Consider the following 17,624-nt stretch of genomic DNA (forward strand, 5'->3'; position numbering starts at 1 on the left):
ATTATTATCACTATTTTTAATTCAGAATTTTTGGAGCAGCAGCACTTTGGGTTTTTGATATTATATCCATAGCGCAGAATCACATATTTGTGTTTATTCTGTATATATGTAAATATGTTTTTATTATGTTGTATGTTTGTAAGATTTTAATAAACAGAATTTTAATTCCTGACACGTGCCAAGAATGTAACTATTTTTTGAAACTGTTAGTGCCGTTTCACACTTATGCGATGCGGGAAGACTGCGAATTTGCAGCCTGTTCCCGCATCGCAAACGCACCCCTGGCAGTTCACACTGTCTTATGCGATACGCTGGGGGTGTCAATGTAATCTTAACGACACCCCAGTTTGATCGCATATCGCAGTGCGATCTTGCAGTTCGCACAGGATCGGATGTGTGATCCGATCCTGATGCGGCTGCAAAAAAGGGTCCTGTGCGTCTTTGCTGCGGGTGCGGTGCGAATTTAGCCATACAAAGTGTGCACAGCCGATCGCATGTAATGAAGGAGCAGTGCGCTCCGACATTACATGCGATCGCCGCAGCCGCATCAGTGTGAACCGACACTTAAAATGATGGGTTTATTTCTGATTAATTTCTGGTGTTTTTGTGCAGAGCACATAGAATTGCTGGAGCAATGTCTATTAGAATTTTTTACCTATCTTATGTTCATTTGTCAAGATCTGTATGTAGGCAGGTTGCCTACAGGTATGGGTCTTGGTATGGTTAGCAAGTTAGTCTGTCCAGGCGGGAAAGTGGCCAACCAGCTCTAGGCTCCTTCCCCGGGCTTCTTGGGCCCTGTCAGTGTTCTGGTTCCCTCCCTTGTAGTCAGTTCCTTAAGAGTATCTGGAAACGAGGCCACCGTATGGAGACATCATTTACCTGACCTCTTGGTATAAGAATGAAAAAAGTTAATTGCGTGTACATAGACTGCACATGTGAAGCCCACGCTAGTTGCACGGCAGGACCCCATTCCGTCACTGGAAATGAGGTAGCAGAGGTACGCCCGATTGATGAAAAGGGCAAAGGCTCAGCGGCGTCCCTCTTAAATGCAACATACATCAAGCAAAAGTGTGTAGTGACATGGGAAGGCATTCTTACAGAAGGACTCTGTACTTTTTCTGCTACACACTGTCTTGGCTCATCTCTAAGCTGGGGAACTATCATGTTTGATTCTCACATGAACGCGATCCTTGCCTGGTCCCGTGCATTGAGGAGCGCACTCACACGCGAAAGGTATATTCATAAGAAGGGTGCGTAGGTTTTGTTTACATGTACATGTTCTTTTTTTCGATTACAGCATTCTACAATCTGGAAGATGTCATCTGGATCACGTCACTGTCTGACAATTCTACTGGAACTGTAAGTTACAGCTATTTTGCCACAACAGTTATAGAGATCACACTTTCAGTGTTTAGATTGGAGAGGCAAAACAGTTCAAGACTGAAAGGATGATGTTCACTGTCACCAGTCACCAGGTATATACATTTTTGTCTCTCAAAGGCACCAAGATGATGAAACAAATTTTTTTGCGCAGGTTGACAACCTTATTCTCTGTACTGTCCTGACACAAGCCACGAGCCATTACTCAGACCATTCATACGGTCGCACTACTCAAGCACATAAGATACTCTAGATTCATAACTCTGACCCGAGTCGGCACAATTTGTCCTTGTTTTCGCCTCCGTGTTGAGGCTACTTTCTTGCAATCGTTTCAAGCACATCTCCAGTGGCACACGATACGACCACTCATTGTCTTCAGTGGCACACAGATCAACCATTATTGTCTGTCGTTTCTCCCTTAGGTCAGTCATGTTCAGGTTGTTCCATCCTGCACTAGGGTGAACGTGCTTTCTGCAAAAAAAAAAAAAAAAAAAAAGAACAAAAAACTAACAAAAAAATATATATATTAATAAAAAAACGAATATATATATATATATATATATATATATATATATATATATATATATATATATAGTCCCAGGGTCTCCAGTGTCTCCCCTCTCAGTTAGCTTTCCTGGACCTCAGGGTTCAGCTCCTCTCAACCACTCCTCTGGTCCTCAGGACGACCTGCTGCGTCTACATGACACCTCTACAGAGGAGGAGGCAGCCACCCCCTCCTTCCGGGACTCCGCTCTCCAGCCAAAGACCCCGCAGCACATGTGCTCCTGGCTTTTATACAGTATCCCAGAATGCACCAAGGCAACCTGCCCTCTGCCAATCACCAGGACTATATCAAAAGCCTATGCACCCATTTGTCAAGTTTCCTTCCACTGTCCAACATGCCTCCCTATTGGACCAGTGTGAAACACTCTTCAAACTGAATGAATCACATACTGAGCACATTGAGCAGACCTCAATAATAGATCCTTCTCCCTGATGGGCAGAGAGCAATATAGATTTACCTGCAACCCCTCTGGTAGGCAGACAGAGCTCAAAACTATACTCTCTCACTAGCACCTACCTAGGAGGGTGCTACACTCACCCCCTGCCAAAGGTGCCATGTCCTCATGGCTGTGGGCAGCCGCCCCTATAAAAATTCCTTGCACAAACATTTCACAGAGTATCCCACAAACTTGGAAAAGGGGAAAAGGGAAATAACAAATGTACAGGGCCATGGGGTATACCCCATATGTGGCCAGTAGACATAATAAATTATGTGGAAAAATATATGACTCTGCTGTACTAATATTCACACATTTATGTACACATACCAGGTGCATTTAGACCAATGCACCCCCCGCCAAACAAAAATCTGCTTGACAGGTAAGAGACATTACCCTATCTAGCTAACTAAATACAATATCTACATTGAATAGAAAGTTAAATTGAATAGTGGAGGGCCTACCCAGACCCGGAAGTCCTAAGCAAGCCTGCAAAGGAAATAGAGGTAAGCACAAATTTGTACATTGTTACCTACTCACGGGGAGACTGCCCTCTCCTCAGCGGCGACCTCTCACTACATTATCTCTAACTGCAACATTCTCGTACAGATCTTCATCATTCCAGGCCCCCTAAGGGCACGCTTGACCCGGCTTTCTGTTGGTATACCTGCATTAGACAACAAACAAACCCTACCAAGCTGGCTGTCTACCACTTCACCATTACTTCCTACTGAGAACTGTATTTTGTTGACTAAAATAATAGGCACAGTCCCTCTCTGTCTCCAGGGCACTGACTCTCTTCCTATTATAGTCAGACCCACAAGTTCAGAATGAAGATATGCGGAGTCCACCCGACTGGTGTTCACAGTGCCCTCTCCTTCTGTAAAACCAAGGCAACACATCTTCTTCTGCGACAAGCTATTTTGCTGGAGCCTGAGTAATTTTAAATATCCAACTAGTGATCCTGGCCCGTTGGCCCAAAGGATCTTTACATCCAGTGAATATTGCTTCTTGAAGCAAACTGAGGCACAGAACTGAGTGCCTACTGAAGTTCTCTGAACAGGAAGTCTTTGTGGGTTAGAGGGTTGGCCCTCCTTTGAAGATATTACACAGGAATAGTTGGTCTGATGATTCCCAATCCTTCTTGCAAGGATAGAAGGAAAAGGGGATTTGGAAATAGGGCGTCCAGCCCTAAGAACAATTTTTTTTTTCTTTTTAGTGAATCCTCTTTGGGCTCTCTTGCCCCTCTTTAACGAACTTCCAGGCTACCCAGCCTTGTAAAACAGTAACTCCTCTACAGGGGTGGAAACTCTGCATCCTTAACAGTAGTAATCAGGATCAGGCACCCAAATAGTCTTCCCTGTAGAGTCCTGAACCTGAACAGCCTAAGCCTGGACAGTTCAGTTTGGGCCGTGAACTCCCACACGGTCTATGTGGATAGACCACCCCAGCTTACAATTAGCCTTCACAGAACAAACAGTGTCCCACAGCTCAGGCCTCTTCTGGTTACAATACGTCTTAGGAATGTACAGAAATTCACAAATCGCTTCGTCACACCATCCTTCTCTCATGGCCTCGATCTCCTCCATGATCTCCCGAGGAGCGTAGGGGTAGTCTGAGTCATACCCATATTCCAGGGCCACCTTCTTCTGTATTAGGTGCTGGCATCTAGAGAACCTGGGAAGTTTTTGTCTATCTGCTCTCCCAGGTGGGGTGTATAGGGTCTCCTCCCTCTTGATAAGAGTGGGGTAGGCCTCATTCTGATCCCGAGCCAGAATGTAGATGCGAGGTGGGGACAAATCTGTAACCCTCATAGCATAGGCCTCACAGAACCCCAAGTTCCTGGCACACTGCATATGCACCACAGCCCCCTCAGTCACATCATCGAGTAAACTGGGACTTGCAGAGCTGTTTCTCTTCCATTTTCCCCAGTCCCATTGAGTCTCCTCTTCAGACTTCCATACATCGTTTCCCTCTTCCAGGGATCAGAACCGATATTGGAAACAGGGTGACCCTATATCAGTGGCTCTAACCTCTTATTCACTAGGCACACTAGAGGCCTTCCTCTCGGGAGCCCATTGATTCCCTCTGCCATGTTGAGAGCAACGGGTTCTGCCTTTGCAGAAATTGCTGGACCTTCTTCTGGCCGCGACTCGGCCTGCACAATCCATGTGCATCTCACCTCCATACGGATGGAATAGTGCCCCAATGTTGGTGTCAGAGGGAGGAATAGTGCCCCATCATTAGAGTCAGTCAGAGGATTAGCGCCCCATCATTGGTGTCAGTGGGAGGTATAGTCCCCCGTCGTTGATATCAGTGGGAGGAATAGTGCCCTATTATTGGTGTCAGTGGGAGGAATAGTGCCCCATCATTGGTGTCACTGGAAGCAATAGTGCCCCATTGTTGGTGTCAGTGGAAGGAATAGTACCCCATTGTTTGTGTCATTGGAAGGAATAGTGCCCCGACGCTGGTGTCAGTGGGAGGAATAGTGCCCCATCATTGGAGTCAGTTGGAGGAATAGTGCCTTATCATTAGTGTCAGTTGAAGGAATAGTGCCCCATAATTAGTGTCAGTGGGAGGAAATGTGCCACATCATTGGTGTCAGTGGGAGGAATAGTGCCCAATCGTTGGCATCAATTGAAGAAATAGTGCCCCAAGGGTCAAATAAAGGCAAGCTAAGGGCCGCATCTGGCCCCGGGGCCTGAAGTGTGGAGACCACTGCAATATACTGTATATGCCCTGTATTTTTAGTGCAGTGCATTTCAAACAAAAGATCTGGTCTGTTTTTATTTATCGCAGTATATGTAAATCCAATTTATTATTTAGTTTTTTACATTTTGGACAGATCAGGAAATGCTTACAAAGTTTGTCAATTTCTTTTTTTTTTGCCCTCATGTCCCATTGGGGGATTTCCTTTCACTTCCTGTCTCTGAGATGCAAAAGAAAGAGAAAATGTCAATAAAATGGGAGAAATTCCTTCCCTAAACAGTTGTCATGGAACAGCTACCACCATTGGGAAATATACAGTACATACACCTCTTGTTCTTGTGACAAGTGTAAGATTTTGGATTTCCGACCACATTCCTTGCTGGCAATAGCCACCAAGACAAATAAAGAGACTGAAACTCAGAAATACAGTATAAGTGCCGGTTCACACTGTTCCGACTTGTCAGGTGACTTGGTCGCCAGACAAGTCGCGGACCGTGCTGTGCAATTGGAACCGTTCTAATAGGAGCGACTCAAGTCGCTCCGACTTAGAAAAAGGTTCCTGCACTACTTTTGGACAAAGTCGAAACGACTTGCATTGACTTCCATTATGTGAAGTTGGTGCAAGTCGCGCCGAAGTCGCGGTGCACGGCGACTTTATTAAGTCGCCCCAAAGTCGTGTCGCCATAGTGTGAACCGACACTAAGCGTTACAGAGGTTCTAAGCCTCCCCAACTCTATACAAAACTGAAAAAAAAAAGTTTTCACTATACAAGCTCTTTAAGGTACTTTGCCAGATGGTTTAAAATGAATGGTCTGGTCTTGCACAGTACACCTAACGCTAGATTCACACTAGTGCAGGCCAGGAACGCACGCATAATTGCACGCATTTTTTAAAAAAGGGTTTGAGGACTTCTTTCCCCACATTTCTCGTGGGTAGGGCAACCGATCAGAATGAATGAGCTGCCCTAGGGGTGACGTGCGTATACAAACACACATCCATACATATGAACCAAACCTTAACGCACGATAACACTTTGCATTAACTTATATGTGTTAAAGGATATGTTCACTGTATGTAACGCATAACATGTTACTGTTGCAGCAGCCCCCACCCCATCCTATGTTGTGACAACAAGTGGGGGATCTTCTCTCCACACTCACTGTGCACAGGCAGACAGCAGACAGCTTACACTGACAGTCTACAGGAGTCCTGCATTGCACCCGCGATCAGCAATGCTTTGCAGGTTCCTAGTAAAAAAAATAATAAATGCACATTTTTTTACCTGCAAAAAGATATGAATTAATTATTATTTTTTACAAAGGTGAACATCCTATATCCTTTACCACTTGCCAGCCAGTCGCTGTAGTTTTACTGTGGCAGGTCGGCTCTGTTACGCGAAACAACGTACATGTACGTCACTTCGTGCAGCAATTAGTGTGGACGCAAGCCACCAGAGGCGCACGCACGTGCCGATTAGCTAGAGGGAGAGACAGTAAGTGCGTCCGGTGGCCATGATGTCTGCTGGGCACCCGCGCTCACTCCCTGTGGAGACAGAACGGCGGTCTGCCGATGTAAACACAGCAGACTGCTGTTCTGTGAGTGATGAACACAGGGATCCTGTGTTCCTCCTATTTGGGAACACAGGTCTCTGTGTTCATCCAGTGAGCCCATCCCCCACAAAGTTAAAAAGCACTCTCTAGGCACACATTTAACCCTTTGATCGCCCCTGGTGTTAACCCCTTCCCTGCCAGTGCCATTAGTACATTTGTTCATTAGTACAGTAATAGTGCATATTTTTAGCACTGACTATTGTAGTAATGTCCCTGGTCCCCTCCAAAAGTGTCAAAAATGTCAATACTGTATACACTTATTGGGATTTATTTTTACCAGAATACATATTGGCCTAAAAGAATGAAAAAATTCGATTTTTATTTTTATTTTTTTTCAGAATTGTCGCTTTTTATTGTTTATAGCACAAAAAAAAAAAAAAAAAAAAAAATCGCACATGTGATCAAATACCACCAAAAGAAAGCTCTATTTGTGGGGAAAAAAAGAACATACATTTTATTTGGGTATAGCGTCGCATGACCGCAAAATTGTCAGTTAACCACTTGCCGACCGCCGCAAGTACATATACTTGCGGCGGTCAGCCCCTCTTGGGCAAAGTGACGTACCGGTACGTCACTCGCCCACGAGCCAATAGAGGATGAGCGCGCACCGCTGGAGGCGCGCTCCCGCCCCCGCTCGTTCCCTGACATCCCCGTGCGAGTGACCGGCGGCTCCGATGTCCGCCAGTCACTCGCAATCTCCCACTGGAGAGGGAGAAAGGCAGGCGGCTAATGTAAACAAAGAGCCTGTCATTCTCCCTGGTGTAACAGCAGAGACTATACGATCCTGCTATGTAGGATCGTATGTCTCTGTGGTTACATCAAAAGCCACGCCCCTTGGCAATTAGAAGCACGCCCCTAGGGACACACTTAACCCCTGGATCTCTAATAAAGTTAACCCCTTCCCTGCTAGTGTCATTTTTACAGTAACAGTGCATATGTATAGCACTGATTACTGTAGTAATATCACTGGTACCCCCAAAAGTGTCAAAAATGTCAGTCAGGGGTCCGACCTGTCTGCCGCTATGTCGCAATCCCGCAAAAAAAATTGCAGATCGCGCCATTATTAGTGAAAAAAAAAACAATAAAAATGACATAAATCTTTCCCGTAGTTGGTAAACGCAATAACTTTTGCGCAAACCTATCAAAATCCGCTTATTGCGATTTTTTTTGCCAAAAACATGTAGCAGAAAAAAATTGGCCTAAAATGTTAGAAAATTATGATTTTTACATTTTTTTTGAGAATTTCATATAAAAAAATGTGAAAAATATTGTTATTTTTTTTAAAATTGTCGCTATATTTTGTTTATAGCGCAAAAAGTAAAAATCACACAGTTGATCAAATACCACTAAAAGAAAGCTCAGTTTGTGGGGAGAAAAGGACATCAATTTAATTTGCGTACAGCGACGCACGACCGCGCAATTGTCCGTTAAAGTCACGCAGTGCCGAATCACAAAATAGGGCCTGGTCCTACTCCACTTAATGATGGAATATTTTTTTTTTTTTTTTTAGAAATTATTATTTTATCATTAGAATGTTAAGATTGAGGTCTACATTATCTTAAAGGGCCCATTTCCAAGTATCTACTGCATTGCGGTAACACGTGTGTAACTGTAATCCATGTTACATGCATTAGCATGTTGTAAATATAAGTATTAGCATATTTTAATGGCACCACAATGCACTAAAGCAACACTTCTGGTGCACATGCATTGCAGTACCCCCATAACACAACGTAATGCACTATTGTGTCAGAAAAAATGCTATATATTTATTTTTTTGTGCGATCTAGATCGTTTGCATCCCATTCATTTTAATTTGCTGTCTTAAAATATGGTAATGCAACACACAAGAACAGCAAAATGTGAATGGGATCTTAAAGGAACCTGGGCTTTGCCCATACAGAGCAAAGCAACAGGTCCACTTAACTGCTCAGTTGCATTAGATACCTTTTTTTTTTTTAAACTATTCTGCCTTCTTATTAACCAGGAGTGAAGAAAATCAATGTTTTTGGTATAAGTAGCATGAGACTCACTGCCCTCCTTCAAATGTGCCAGTTCTGGTGCTTCTTACACTAGATGTGGGTTGGGCAGGTGCTGAATTCCCTTTCCACTGTCATGTAGACATGTGCGGTTCATTTTGTTTCAAATAAATATTCTGACAAATTTTTCATTATTCGGATATGTTCTGAATACCCAAATCACTGTATAAACGAAGTTTACCAAATGCTCCCAATAACTAAACTAATGTTTGTCCGAGTTTCCGAAATTCGAATTTAAATTTGAATTGAATTTTGCATCAAATTCTATTCAAATTCAAACTGTAAAAATCAAAGACTGTGTGTTATTAGAGTACCATTTTGAAATAATGCTGTATTTGTTAAGCCAAAGATGATTTAAAGAGTCCTTGTAAGCCTTTGCTGAAGATTTTTCTTTTGTTTGTTCACTTTGAGGCATTCGAACAAAAAAAAATCTAAAACGTTCTTTTCAACAATTCAAAATTTATCGATTTGAATGTTTTGGATCCAAAAAATCGGTAAATTCGAAAAATAAATTAAAAAGACAGAAAACAAATTCTGAATATAATTTCCGAATACGATTCCCGAACACGAATTGAACAAATCAACCGAATTGAACAAAACAAAATAACTAGATTAACGAATCTATATCTAGTGTCACACAGAACATGGAAATGCAATTATTTTAATAAATATAATCTGCTAATTACCTTTTCTCATTAGCAGTAGGGATGATCGAACGGTTCGGGTCGACCATCTGTTCGACCCGAACATTGACTGCTCGAGGTTCGGCCGAACTTAGAACTTTTTGCTGAAAAAGTTCGGAATTCGGCAACCAGAACCGACCAAAATGCAATGGGACAGGAAATGGGCTTTAAAAGCCCGTGATTGGACCAGAACCATCAGTAAAAGCCAATTGAGGGGGCAGGAGAATGCTAAGAATGTGATTGGAGTGACTAGGGGGTCCAGAGGCCAATCATTAGTGAATACGCCCCCCAGTATATAAGATAGCCCCGCCAAATTCCTAGCATTGTAATACAGGGACGTGGAAGAGAGTGGAAACAGTTCTGTTACTTCTGCTTCAAAAGTGTCATTTAGGGCTTGCCGGCACCAGAGATGGCCGCTTAAGCCTTTTCTCTGTGAGGACAACGGAGGCTTCCCAGCGACGACGGACCCACCGGCACTCGTTCCACCGCTCACACCGGCTCCGGAGCTTCCCGCGGACGGTCTGCACACAATGTCCCGAAAGAGGAAGGACAATCATCGGCCGCAGAAGCTCACTGCCTTCTTCTCCAGGCCCCTGCAGCGCGCCGCTTCCCGCCAAGATGGCGCCGGCGCTCCCGCGGCCTTCATCTCTCCTCATGGATCGGGGGACATCGGGGATCTGTCGGAGGTAATGCCGCCCCAGACTTCCCCATCTTCCCCCACTGGACCAGGAGCATACTCCCCAGCCTCTTCCAGCCCTGCAAAAGCCCGCATGAGGCTGGAGCTGCAGCCCACATGTCTCCCTCATGAAAGCCAGGACACTGACATCCTTTCAGCCCCCTCCTTGCAGGCCTCCTTTGCAGACTTTCCAACTACTGGTCAGCCTGTGGTAGATACTACCTTGAAGGACATGTTACTATCCTTCCAATCGTCCCTATTTCAAAATCTGACCTCCCTGTTTGGCAAAATTGCATCTGATGTGCAGGGGATGGATCGCAGACTCACCTCTGTAGAATCGCAGATGGCTGACTGTACTGACACCATTAATGATATCATAGACACCTGCGATGAAACTAGGGATGAACAACTGTGGATCAAAGCTAAGCTGGCTGACTTGGAGGACAGATCTAGGCGCAACAATGTTAAGCTGCGTGGCATCCCTGAGTCTGTCCCTCAAAGTGAACTTCATAACTATGCCAGCTCCCTCATGGCGGCCATGCTCCCTGACTGCTCTGCTATGGATCTCACTATAGATCGTATTCACAGGCTGCCTAAGGCTTCTCATCTCGCTGACTCAGTACCACAGGACACCCTTATGAGGGTCCATTTTTACCAAACTAAGGACCATCTCCTGGCTGCCTCACGACTTCAACGCACACTCCCTGCTCCTTATGCGGGGATACAGTTATTTGCGGATCTTTCCAAATACACGCTCCAACTGAGGAGACAACTCAGCTCCATCACCAAAGCCTTGATGAACCACAATATCCCGTATAAATGGCGGCATCCGGCTACTATTTTAGTCACCAAAAATGGGGTTCCCCACACCATTTCCACTTTGCAAAATGGCATGCGGTTACTTAACTCATGGGGAATTGTACCTACTCCACCCAGGGATGAGCCAATGCAGACCATGGCCTCGGGAACCAGGCAGTCCAGGTACCACCACACTGGGAACTCACACCAGCGCCCGTGAATGCCGGGTGCAGTGGACCCTACAAAGCATCAACTCCCTCCTCTGTTCTCCTCTCAGAGCTCTGATGTAAGACTCTTTCCCCCAATACACTGATAGCACACCACGTCTGTGTCCCCTACCGGTGCCTTCCATTTTTCAGGTGGACTCTCATCCCTCGCAGCACCTCAAACACTTTTCCACCTACTAATAACGGCTATATGACCGCCTGCTCTGTACCACATTTTTTCTTCTAAGTTTGTTTGCAGCCAAAATTTTCTTTTTGTTGTTTGTTTGTATTTGTGGATACTGGTGTTCGCTTTATTGTTCCAGATCCTCCAGTGAAGACGTTTCCCAGCCACTCAGGCCCTTGTGGGACCCGCAGTCATCCGTACACTTCTTGTTCGTTTGGTGTCAATCGTCTAAAGTGTGAGTACCCTTGCCAACGCTTCTAGCCCGTCCTATACAAGACATGCCACTCACAGTACTATCTATTAATGCAAGGGGGGTTAAACCACCCGGTCAAGCGAAAATCGCTATGGACTACTGCCAACCTCCATAAAAGTGATGTACTATGCGTACAAGAGACTCATTTCTCTCAGACTCCACTGCCTTACTGTAAACATAAAAACTTTCCTTATGTGGTGCATTCCTGCTACACAGCCAAGAAACGAGGTGTGATGATAGCCGTTAGGGACTCGGTCTCTTTTCAGCAAATTGACTTACTTACGGATGCAGAAGGCCGTTACCTTGTCCTTGTTTGTTCCATAAACAATGAGCAATATACAATTCTGAATTTATATGCGCCCAATCAGCGACAGATGCCTTTCATCTCCAAAGTCCTCTAACTTGCCACCAGGATTCGAAAAGGACATCTTATTGTATGCGGGGACTTTAACACCATCCCTGACGCTTCTTTGGACTCTACTGCCCCTTCCAAACGCCATGGCTCCCGCTTAAAGTCGCTGATCCACTCCTATGACCTTCACGATGCGTGGAGATGTCAACACGCGGAAGAACGTGATTTCACATACTATTCGCCGAGCCATAATACTTACTCGAGAATCGACCTCTTCCTACTGGATAAATGGTTACTGCAACGTGTGCTAACTTCTGAAATCCATACGATAGCCTGGTCGGACCATGCCCCACTGACACTCACCCTGTCAGACAAGTCACCCCAACAATCTCACTTTGTGTGGCGCACTAACAATTTCCTATTACAACAACCCCAAATCATTGAACATATTTCTGGTCACCCTCGACAATTTTTTGTCACTAATCAGGGCTCAGTGTCCGACCCGGCTGTGGTGTGGAACGCCCACAAGGCGTTTGTGAGAGGATTGTTGATTCAGGCGGGCTCTAGAGAAAAGAGGAAAAGATCTAATCGCATAGATTCTCTCCTTTCTTCTATAACTGACCTAGATTTGAAGAATAAAGCTAATCCTGATCATGGCAATAAGGTTAAACTTACTGCGATGAGACAGGAGCTACGGTCTTTATTGATGGTGGACTTTGAACGGTTCCACCGCCGGTGTAAAGCAGTGTCTTACGCCACCTCCAATAAAGCCGGGAAGAGCATGGCACATAAAATTAAGGGACAAAGAGTGAAATCTAGAATCGAATATTTGCACAACCCTTCCACCTCTAGGAAGGAATACAACCCACAAGCCATTGCAGACGCATTTAGTGTCTATTATGAGACTCTATATAACATAAAATGCGACCAGGGGACGCACCAACCCTCTCGGGAGGAAATAGATAAATTCCTGGCTGATGTCTCTCTCCCCTCCCTCTCCAAGGACCAATTAGATACTTTAAATGCTCCATTTACGGAACAGGAAATTGTGGACACCATCTCCACTTTGCCCTCGAATAAGTCGCCTGGGCCGGATGGCCTGTCAGGCGAGTACTTCAAGTGCTTCCAAACAATTCTGACACCTCATATGCTACCTGTCTTCCTCCAAGCCGCTTCTTCCTCTAAATTCCCAGCAGAAATGCTCCAAGCTTTGATCATTACACTTCCTAAACCAGGGAAATCGCCCACCCTTCCACAAAATTTTAGGCCAATATCCCTCCTAAATCTTGACACCAAAATTTACGCCAAGTTGGTTGCTAACAGACTCAAGCAAATTCTCCCCTCCATTGTCCACTTGGACCAATCTGGTTTCACTCCATTCCGCCAGGCATCAGATGCTACCAGAAGACTGATAGACATCATCCACCATGCTGAGATCTCTCGAACGCCTTCTCTGCTTCTTTCCTTAGATGCAGAGAAGGCGTTTGACAGGATCCATTGGGATTACTTAAGAGCTGTTTTACTCAAGTTCGGGTTCCAGGGCAACATATTGTCAGCAGTTCTTGCACTATATTCAACTCCCTCAGCTAAAGTATACACGGCTAGCATGTTATCGAAACCATTTAGTATTACAAATGGCACTCGTCAGGGTTGCCCACTCTCCCCCTTGATCTTTAATCTTCTCATGGAACCTCTGGCAGCCCATATACGCTCCAACCCCCTTATATCTGGATTTCGACTAGGATCGGTAACACACAAAATCAGTTTATTCGCTGACGATGTGATAGTGATGCTCACAAATCCCACATCTTCCCTACCTGAAACTTATCGAATATTGAAGTGGTTCAGCGACATATCATACTACAAAATGAACGTGACCAAATCTGTAATACTGGACCTGCATCTTGACTTGACGACTAAAACTATTTTACAACAACAATTTCCATTTTCATGGGCTGATCACTCCATCCCGTATCTGGGTATCCAGCTAACCAAATCGGTGAAACTCCTTTTCAAGACGAACTATGCCCCATTCCTGTCCAAAATGCACTCTGATAGTGTTGAGCGAACACGGACTGTATTATTTGTGTTCGTACCGAATAATTGGATTTTTTTTACCCGAACACGGACACGGACACTTTACTGTATGTTCGGGTAAAAATCCGTGTTCGGTCGTTTTATTTCCGGGTTTTGCATGCTTTGGCGCTCTTTTCATGGCGGGCTTTCAACAGCCAATCAACAATCGTTTAACTGGTGTGCCTTAAGCCATCCCAGCCATGCCTGCAAATGTCTTAGTAGCTGTGATTGGCCGTCTGAAGCATGTGACCAAGTCTTTATAAGTTCGAGGCAGCCGCCGCAGCAGCGTCATTCTGCTGCTTAGCTAAGGGACAGAGCACACATCAATGTGCTGGCTGCTGATTAGGGAAAGATAGGCAGGAAAAAACCATTTGTGTCCGGATAGAATTGAGGGACAGGTCGGAGTGTTTAGGCAGGGCGAGTTGTAGGCATTTTAGGGATAGAGTCTGCTGAATTATAGGGTCAGTGTCTTCTACAAACTACAATCGATATTGCTGTGTGGGGGGTGGGGTGAATCTGCACTCAATCCTGATCTACGATCTCTTCTCAATCCTGTTAGGGACAGAGTCTGCTGAATTTTAGGGAAACTGTGTTCTACAAACTACAATCGATATTGCTGTGTGGTGTGGGATTGGAGATAGGCAGGTGTCAGTGATCCACATCCATTTTTCTGTGTGTGAGCTGCAGTGAACACAATCTTTTTGGGCTGCAGTGAACACAATCTTTTTGGGCTGCAGTGAACACAATCTTTTTGGGCTGCAGTGAACACAATCTTTTTGGGCTGCAGTGAACACAATCTTTTTGGGGTGCAGTGAACAAAATCTTTTTGGGGTGCAGTGAACACAATCCTTTTTGGTGTGCAGTGAACACAATCTTTGTGGGGTGCAGTGAACAAAATCCTTTGTGGGGTGCAGTGAACACAATCTTTTTGGGGTGCAGTGAACAAAATCCTTTTTGGGGTGCAGTGAACAACATCCTTTTTGGGGTGCAGTGAACACAATCTTTTTGGGGTGCAGTGAACAAAATCCTTTGTGGGGTGCAGTGAACACAATCTTTTTGGGGTGCAGTGAACACAATCTTTTTGGGGTGGAGTGAACAACATCCTTTTTGGGGTGCAGTGAACAAAATCCTTTTTGGGGTGCAGTGAACAAAATCATTTTTGGGGTGCAGTGAACACAATCTTTTTGGGGTGCAGTGAACACAATCTTTGTGGGGTGCAGTGAACACAATCTTTTTGGGGTGGAGTGAACAACATCCTTTTTGGGGTGCAGTGAACAACATCCTTTTTGGGGTGCAGTGAACACAATCTTTTTGGGGTGCAGTGAACACAATCTTTGTGGGGTACAGTGAACAGAATCTTTGTGGGGTGCAGTGAACACAATCTTTGGGGGGTACAGTGAACACAATCTTTTTGGGGTGCAGTGAACACAATCTTTGTGGGGTGCAGTGAACACAATCTTTTTGGGGTGGAGTGAACAAAATCATTTTTGGGGTGCAGTGAACAACATCCTTTTTGGGGTGCAGTGATCAAAATCCTTTTTGGGGTGCAGTGAACACAATCTTTTTGGGGTGCAGTGAACAAAATCCTTTGTGGGGTGCAGTGAACAGAATCTTTGTGGGGTGCAGTGAACACAATCTTTGGGGGGGTACAGTGAACACAATCTTTTTGGGGTGCAGTGAACACAATCTTTGTGGGGTACAGTGAACAGAATCTTTGTGGGGTGCAGTGAACACAATCTTTGGGGGGTACAGTGAACACAATCTTTTTGGGGTGCAGTGAACACAATCTTTGGGGGGTACAGTGAACACAATCTTTTTGGGGTGCAGTGAACACAATCTTTGTGGGGTGCAGTGAGCACAATCTTTGGGGGGGTACAGTGAACACAATCTTTTTGGGGTGCAGTGAACAACATCCTTTTAGGGTGCAGTGAACACAATCTTTGTGGGGTGCAGTGAACAACATCCTTTTAGGGTGCAGTGAACACAATCTTTGTGGGGTACAGTGAACAGAATCTTTGTGGGGTGCAGTGAACACAATCTTTGGGGGGTACAGTGAACACAATCTTTGTGAGGTGCAGTGAACACAATCTTTGTGGGGTGCAGTGAACACAATCATTGTGGGGTGCAGTGAACTCAATCTTTGTGGGGTACAGTGAACACAATCTCATACTTCTGAAGATTTGAGGGTGCTGCCTGTTCCATACTCCCCCTACTCCTCATCTAGCCTTTTAGGGGTACAAACAATAGTAATTGGGGCCTAGTGTGGTTGTGTACGTGTGATATACATACACTTTTTTTGGATCATATTTTCTATTCCGCTATTTAATCAAAAACCTTTGGGGATCAGTTAAATTGGGGGATAGTCTGTGTTGGTACGTGTGAGAGAGATCCACCTTTCCAAGTTGTTGGGGTTCATCTCATACTTCTGAAGGTTTGAGGGTGCTGCCTGTTCCATACTCCCCCTACTCCTAGCCTTTTAGGGGTACAAACAATAGTAATTGGGGCCTAGTGTGGTTGTGTACGTGTGATATACATACACTTTTTTTGGATCATATTTTCTATTCCGCTATTTAATCAAAAACCTTTGGGGATCAGTTAAATTGGGGGATAGTCTGTGTTGGTACGTGTGAGAGAGATCCACCTTTCCAAGTTGTTGGGGTTCATCTCATACTTCTGAAGGTTTGAGGGTGCTGCCTGTTCCATACTCCCGCTACTCCTAGCCTTTTAGGGGTACAAACAATAGTAATTGGGGCCCAGTGTGGTTGTGTACGTGTGATATACATACACTTTTTTTGGATCATATTTTCTATTCCGCTATTTAATCAAAAACCTTTGGGGATCAGTTAAATTGGGGGATAGTCTGTGTTGGTACGTGTGAGAGAGATCCACCTTTCCAAGTTGTTGGGGTTCATCTCATACTTCTGAAGGTTTGAGGGTGCTGCCTGTTCCATACTCCCCCTACTCCTCATCTAGCCTTTTAGGGGTACAAACAATAGTAATTGGGGCCTAGTGTGGTTGTGTACGTGTGATATACATACACTTTTTTTGGATCATATTTTCTATTCCGCTATTTAATCAAAAACCTTTGGGGATCAGTTAAATTGGGGGATAGTCTGTGTTGGTACGTGTGAGAGAGATCCACCTTTCCAAGTTGTTGGGGTTCATCTCATACTTCTGAAGGTTTGAGGGTGCTGCCTGTTCCATACTCCCCCTACTCCTCATCTAGCCTTTTAGGGGTACAAACAATAGTAATTGGGGCCTAGTGTGGTTGTGTACGTGTGATATACATACACTTTTTTTGGATCATATTTTCTATTCCGCTATTTAATCAAAAACCTTTGGGGATCAGTTAAATTGGGGGATAGTCTGTGTTGGTACGTGTGAGAGAGATCCACCTTTCCAAGTTGTTGGGGTTCATCTCATACTTCTGAAGGTTTGAGGTTGCTGCCTGTTCCATACCCCCCCTACTCCTCATCTAGCCTTTTAGGGGTACAAACAATAGTAATTGGGGCCCAGTGTGGTTGTGTACGTGTGATATACATACACTTTTTTTGGATCATATTTTCTATTCCGCTATTTAATCAAAAACCTTTGGGGATCAGTTAAATTGGGGGATAGTCTGTGTTGGTACGTGTGAGAGAGATCCACCTTTCCAAG

This window comes from Pelophylax lessonae (genome assembly GCF_965119305.1).
Source record: "Pelophylax lessonae genome assembly, chromosome: 6".
In the NCBI taxonomy this organism is placed as follows: Eukaryota; Metazoa; Chordata; class Amphibia; order Anura; family Ranidae; genus Pelophylax; species Pelophylax lessonae.